Raw genomic sequence first — 5,805 nt, forward strand, 5'->3', positions numbered from 1 at the left:
AGATGAAAAGTTAAAAAATGAGCCCAAATGAAGAATGTACTAAAAATTCAAAAGCCTCTTTCAGATCCAAGTCTCTTTCCTTTTCTTGCTGTCCTTTTGTAGGTGAAATAATGTTCTTGAATGAATCTTTTCCTGACAGTTGTCAATTCTCTCTCTCTCTCTCTCTCTCTCTCTCTCTCTCTCTCTCCCCCCCCCCCCTCTCTCTCTCCCTCTCTCTCTCTCCTCTCCCTCTCTCTCTCCATTCTGTGGTGGGAAGGAAGTTAAATAGATTCCTCCACACAAACTACTCTTAAAACTAACCTTTCCCCTTATTACCTCTTAGCAGTAGATATTTAATCATATGATTCTTCTTCAACATTACTGCTGTTACCGGGAAAGTGCTGTTTTGCATAATGGTGTGCTGAGTTAAAAAAACAGAGGAAACTAGTCACGAAAAGAAGAAGTAGTGGTTAGCAGGGTTCTAAGAAAGTTTTCAGGAGGTTAAAGATGCAAAGACTCAAAAATTAATGGTTTTTGTTACTCTGTGGTTCCTCCTTTTTGGCAGGTCTAAGTAGAAAAGAAAGGAAAATCTGACTTCTTTACTTTCTCCCTTCAGAGCAAAAGTGTCTCTCTGGCCAGCACACAAGAGACTTGTGAATATTCATCCACACACTTCTTTTCAACAGCTGTAAGACATAGTCCTCTCAGCTGGAATCCACCCTTCAAACTCTGTGGTTATTCGTCCCATCCCTGTCAACTGCTCTATCTGGGTCACTCTGTGTTCCAGACATAAGTCCTTTGTCTGAGGGACAGCTGGGTACAATTTGTTCTGTAGGTTTTCTTTTCACTCAGTGGTGATTTCTTTTAATGCCCAAATGATTTTTTTCTTTCAATACTATTATTTGATTCTTTGAAAATAATTTAAATATTTTTTAGAACAAAACTTTTATTCATTGAATTAAGAGAATGTAGCTGCATATCTATCCTACGTATTTTGAATATACAGATACAAAATGGTCCTTCTTTTATATCCCCTTTTTTCTTACTTTTGTCTGAGAAGGGTATTCCATTGTCATTTAAATATTATAGGAGGGTGAATTCAGCAAAATATTCCAATATAGTCCAGTAGACCATAATAGTAGTGGGCTATCTGTAGGACTGGCAATGTCAGAAGATGTTGACTTGAGCCTTTTACAGCTCAGCATGTTAATATGGCTTTACTTTTTACACTTCATTTTTATACTTTTCTGCTGGATGGTTAAGAACAAGATAAAGCAAGACCTTTATATCAAGAAATGTAGCTTCTGTATCTGACAAGGTCAGTCAAATCCCCTCAGGATTTACCCTGAAACCCTGTACCGCAGTTTGTAGATCTTTGTCAGTGTCAGCCATATGGATGAGTCACGGTCATTGCTTGACCAATTTGCTCTCTGTGAAAGCCTGAGAGAATGTTTTCTCTCCATGTGATGCTCCTTAGGCACAGTCTTCATCGCTGATCACTTTCCTCTTTGGCCTCATAATCTCCTTGATCAGAAAATTTGGGACACAACTCAGTTACATGATGTTACAGTACAGGTTCTCCTATGTCCTGAGACTTTACTGACCTTGAAAGTCTAGGGCAAATTGTTGGCTGTCCTTGCAGCCCTTCTATTTCTCTAATTTTTAGTCTGCATACTTAGGTTGTTAACCCTCCAGAAAAGAAGCTTATTATTACCCTACACCATATGCACTTGGGTTTAACCTAACTATCTGTCTCAATATCAACATCTTAAGTGTAACATGGATCAGGTATTTTCCATCAAGTATTAATATGTTAAAATTTAACTCCATATAGAATATGAAAAAAAATTAAAAAGTAAAAGGATATTTAAAAATATGAATAAATACATATGTATACACAGAAATTTAGGAATTTAACCATATACAGCATTGTAGCAGGACAGTCCTATCACATCATTTTTTTTCTTGTCTCTTGTTTTCATTTATTACCCTTTTTTTAAAAAAAAACCCAAACATTTACTTGAGAGACAGTATGGCAATAATTCGTATGTCATGACAAGCAGTATGTAATTAAAGACCAGAATGACCAAGCATGACCCTACTATTACACGTGGCTCTCTTCAGTGCAGTTACTTTGTTCACCAGTATCAGCATATATAGTTAGGGTGAGAATCCTACCAATTAACTGCTAGTTTCAAAAACCTGCTGATGTTTCTTAGGATCACTGCCTTACCCATCTTGTGCATATAAATGTATATTGCTTTGCCCTGTCACGTTTCCTAGCTTTTCTCCTTGCCTTCTCTTTGTTGTCTAATGTTCTAGTTCTCGCTTTCCTTTTATTTGTGTTATACCTTTCTATTTGTATTTCTTCTTTTGAGTTCTTATGCTAGGGAGACTATACAATATTTATACATGTCTGTCTGGGTTATTTCACTTATAAGTATATCCTCAGGTGGCATCCACTTAAATATAAATGCTTCAAATTTATCATTATGGCTGAGTAATACTTTATTGTATAAAAATACCACATATTTTTCATCTCTTCCTCAGGTGACAGGCATCTTGGTTGTTTCCAAGATTTGCCTATCACAAATTGTGCTGCTATAAACATAGGCACACATATTTCACTATGATATGATGTTTTCAGTTTCTCCATGAAAATTCCCAGTAGGGGGATAGCTGGCTTGAACGAATTTACAGTCCTAGTTTTTTAAGGAGTCTCCACACTGATTTCCAAAATGGTTGCACCAATCTACATTCTCATCAGCAGTGGAGAAGGGTTCCTTTTTCCCCACAACCTCTACAACATTTGTTTTTAGTCGATTTGTTTACGATAGCCATTTTTTCTGGGGTGAGATGGTATCTCAGTATTGTTTTAATATGTATTTCACGGATGGCTAGTGATGTGGAGAGTTTTTTCATATATTTATTCGCTTCTTTAATTTCTTCCTCTGAGAAGTGTGGGTTCCTCTTGGATGCCCATTTCTGGATTGAGTTTTTAAATTTAGAGGCCCTAATGTTTTTTAGTTCTTTATGAATACTACAGAGCAGAACTTTGAGTGCTTATTGGTTAAGATTTTATCCAAATTTGTGGGTTGCCTTTTCATTTTGTTGGTAATTTATTTTGATGTGCAATAACTTCTCAATAAGAGGAGGTCCCAGTTGTTAATTTTTTCAACTATTACCCCAGTGATGTGATTTTTGTTCATGTACTCTTTGCTTACCCCTATGTCTTCAAGAGTTCCTCCTACTTTCTTTTCCAGAAGATTCAGTGTGTCTATTTTAATGTTTAGATCTTTAATCCATTTTGATTTTAGCTTAGTGCATGGTGATAGACCTGGGTCAAGTTTCAGTTTTCAGAATGTACAGAGCCAGTTTTTCCAGCACCCCTTTTTCAAAGATCAGGTGGCTGAGTGTGTTTGTAGAGGCTTCTGCATCTTGTAATCTATACCATTGATCCTCAGGTCTATTTTGTTGCCAGTACCATGCTGATTTTATCACAGTAGCTTTGTAGCATAATTTCAAGTCAGGAATTGTTGTAATGCCTCCTACTTTGTCTTTGTTGACCAGGATTGCCTTTGCTATTCTAGGTCTTTTTTGCTTCCAAATAAATTTAGGTATGATTTCTCTAAGTCTGTGAGGTATGTGGGTGGTAGTTTGATAGGGATTGCATTAAATCTGTGCTACAGTTGTGGAGTATGGCCATCTTTACAATGTTGGTTCTTCCTATACAGGAGCAGGGAATGTCTTTCCATTTTCTGAAATTATCTACAATCTCTTTCTTTCACAGCCTGTAATTTTCCTGAAAAGGTCTATGACTTCTTTAGTTAGATTAATTCCAAGCTATTTCATTTTCCTCAGTGCTGTTGTAAAAGTTATTGTTTGTATAATTTCCCTCTCAGTGTGTTTGCTTTCTGTGTAGAGGAATGCTATTGACTTTTGGGTATTGACTTTATAACTTCCTATGCTACTGAATTGCTGTAGTAATTCTAGTATCTTCTTGTTGGAGTTTTTTGGGTTTTCCAGTAAAGTATCATGTCATCTGCAAATAAAGGTAATTTGACTTCTTCTTTGCCTATTCTTATACCCTTTATTTCTTTCTCTTTTCTAATGGCTGTAACTAATGATTCCAGAACTATATTGAATAGGAGTGGTGATAGAGGACATCCTTGTCTTATAACAAATCTAAGAGTAAAAGATTTCAGTTTTTCCCCATTTAGGATTATGTTAGCTGTTGGGTTTTCATAAATGGCTTTTACCAGATTGAAGTAGAGGCCATCTATTCAAATTTTGTGTAGGACTTTGAACATGAATAAGTGTTGGACTTTGTCAAAAGCCTTTTCTGCATCAATGGAGATGATCATGTGGTTTTTACTTTTTGCTCCATTGATATAGTGTATTACATTTGTAGATTTTCGAATGTTGATCCATCCTTGCATCCCTGGGATGAATCCTACCTGGTCATGGTGTATGATCTTCTTGATGATTTGCTGTTTTCTATTTGCTAGTATTTTATTGAGGATTTTTGCATCTATGTTCATGAGGAGGATTGGCCTGTAGTTCTCTTTCTTAGTTGCATCTTTCCCTGGTTTTAGTATCAATATAATTATTGACTCCAGGAATGATTTTGGGAGGATTGCTTCCTTTTCCATTTCATGGAAGAGTTTGAGGAGTGTAGGGACTAGATCTTCTGTAAATGTCTTGTAGAATTCAGCTGTGAATCCATCCGGACCTTGACTTTTCTTTGCTGGTAGGTTTTTGCTTACATCTCGTATTTCATTGGCTGTTATTGGGCTATTGAGAGTGATTATATCTTATTGATTCAGTTGTGGTAATTTGTACCTTTCTAGGAATCAGTCCATTTCTTCTGTGTATTCTATTCTGTGAGAGTAAAGATTCTCAAAGTAGCTATAGATAATCTTCTGAATTTCCACCGAGTCTGTGGTAATTACACCCTTTTCATTCCTTATTGCTTGTATTTGAATTTTTTTTTCCTCTGTTTGATGAGGTTAGCTAGGGGCTTATCGATTTTATTTACTCTTTCAAAGAACCAGTTTTTTGCTTTTTTAATTCTTTGAATTCTATTCTTTGAATTCTTTTCTTTCCTCTGTTTGATGAGGTTAGCTAGGGGCTTATCAATTTTATTTAATCTTTCAAAGAACCAGTTTTTTGCTTTTTTGATTCTTTGAATTGTTTTCTTCGTCTCAATTGAATTAATTTGTGCTCTAATCTTTATGATTTCCTCTCTTCTTTGGACTCTGGGTTTGGTTTGCTCTTTCTGTTCTAGTTGCTGAAGGTGCAGCATTATGGTATTTGTTTGTTCCCATTCTGTTTTCCTAATGTGTGAGTTCACAGCTATGAATTTCCCTCTGAGGTTTGCTTTCATTGTATCCCATAAGTTACGGTAAGTTGTGCTTGAGTTTTCATTGAATTGTCAATATTGTTGAATTTTTTGTTTAATTTCATCTGTGACCCATTGGTTGCTGAGTAGGTTGTCATTTAATTTCCATGTATTTAAGGTTTTTTTCGGGTTTCTTTTGCCATTTATTTTCAGTTTCATCACACTGTGCTCAGATAATGTGCATGGGATTATTTCTGTTTTCTTGCATATACTTAAGCATGACCTATGGACCAGTAAGTGGTCTATTTTAGGAAATGACCCATGTGCAGCTTAGAAAAATGTGTATTGAGCTGTGTTTGGGTGGAACACTCTGTATATGTCCAGCAAGTCCATTTGTTTCAAGATCTGGTTCAGTTCTGTTATTTCTTTGCTAAGTTTTTGTCTGGTTGACCTATCTTTTGGAGATAAGGGTGTGTTAAGGTCTC

Source organism: Octodon degus, unplaced genomic scaffold, assembly GCF_000260255.1.
Source record: "Octodon degus isolate 3935 unplaced genomic scaffold, OctDeg1.0 scaffold00083, whole genome shotgun sequence".
Taxonomy (NCBI): domain Eukaryota; kingdom Metazoa; phylum Chordata; class Mammalia; order Rodentia; family Octodontidae; genus Octodon; species Octodon degus.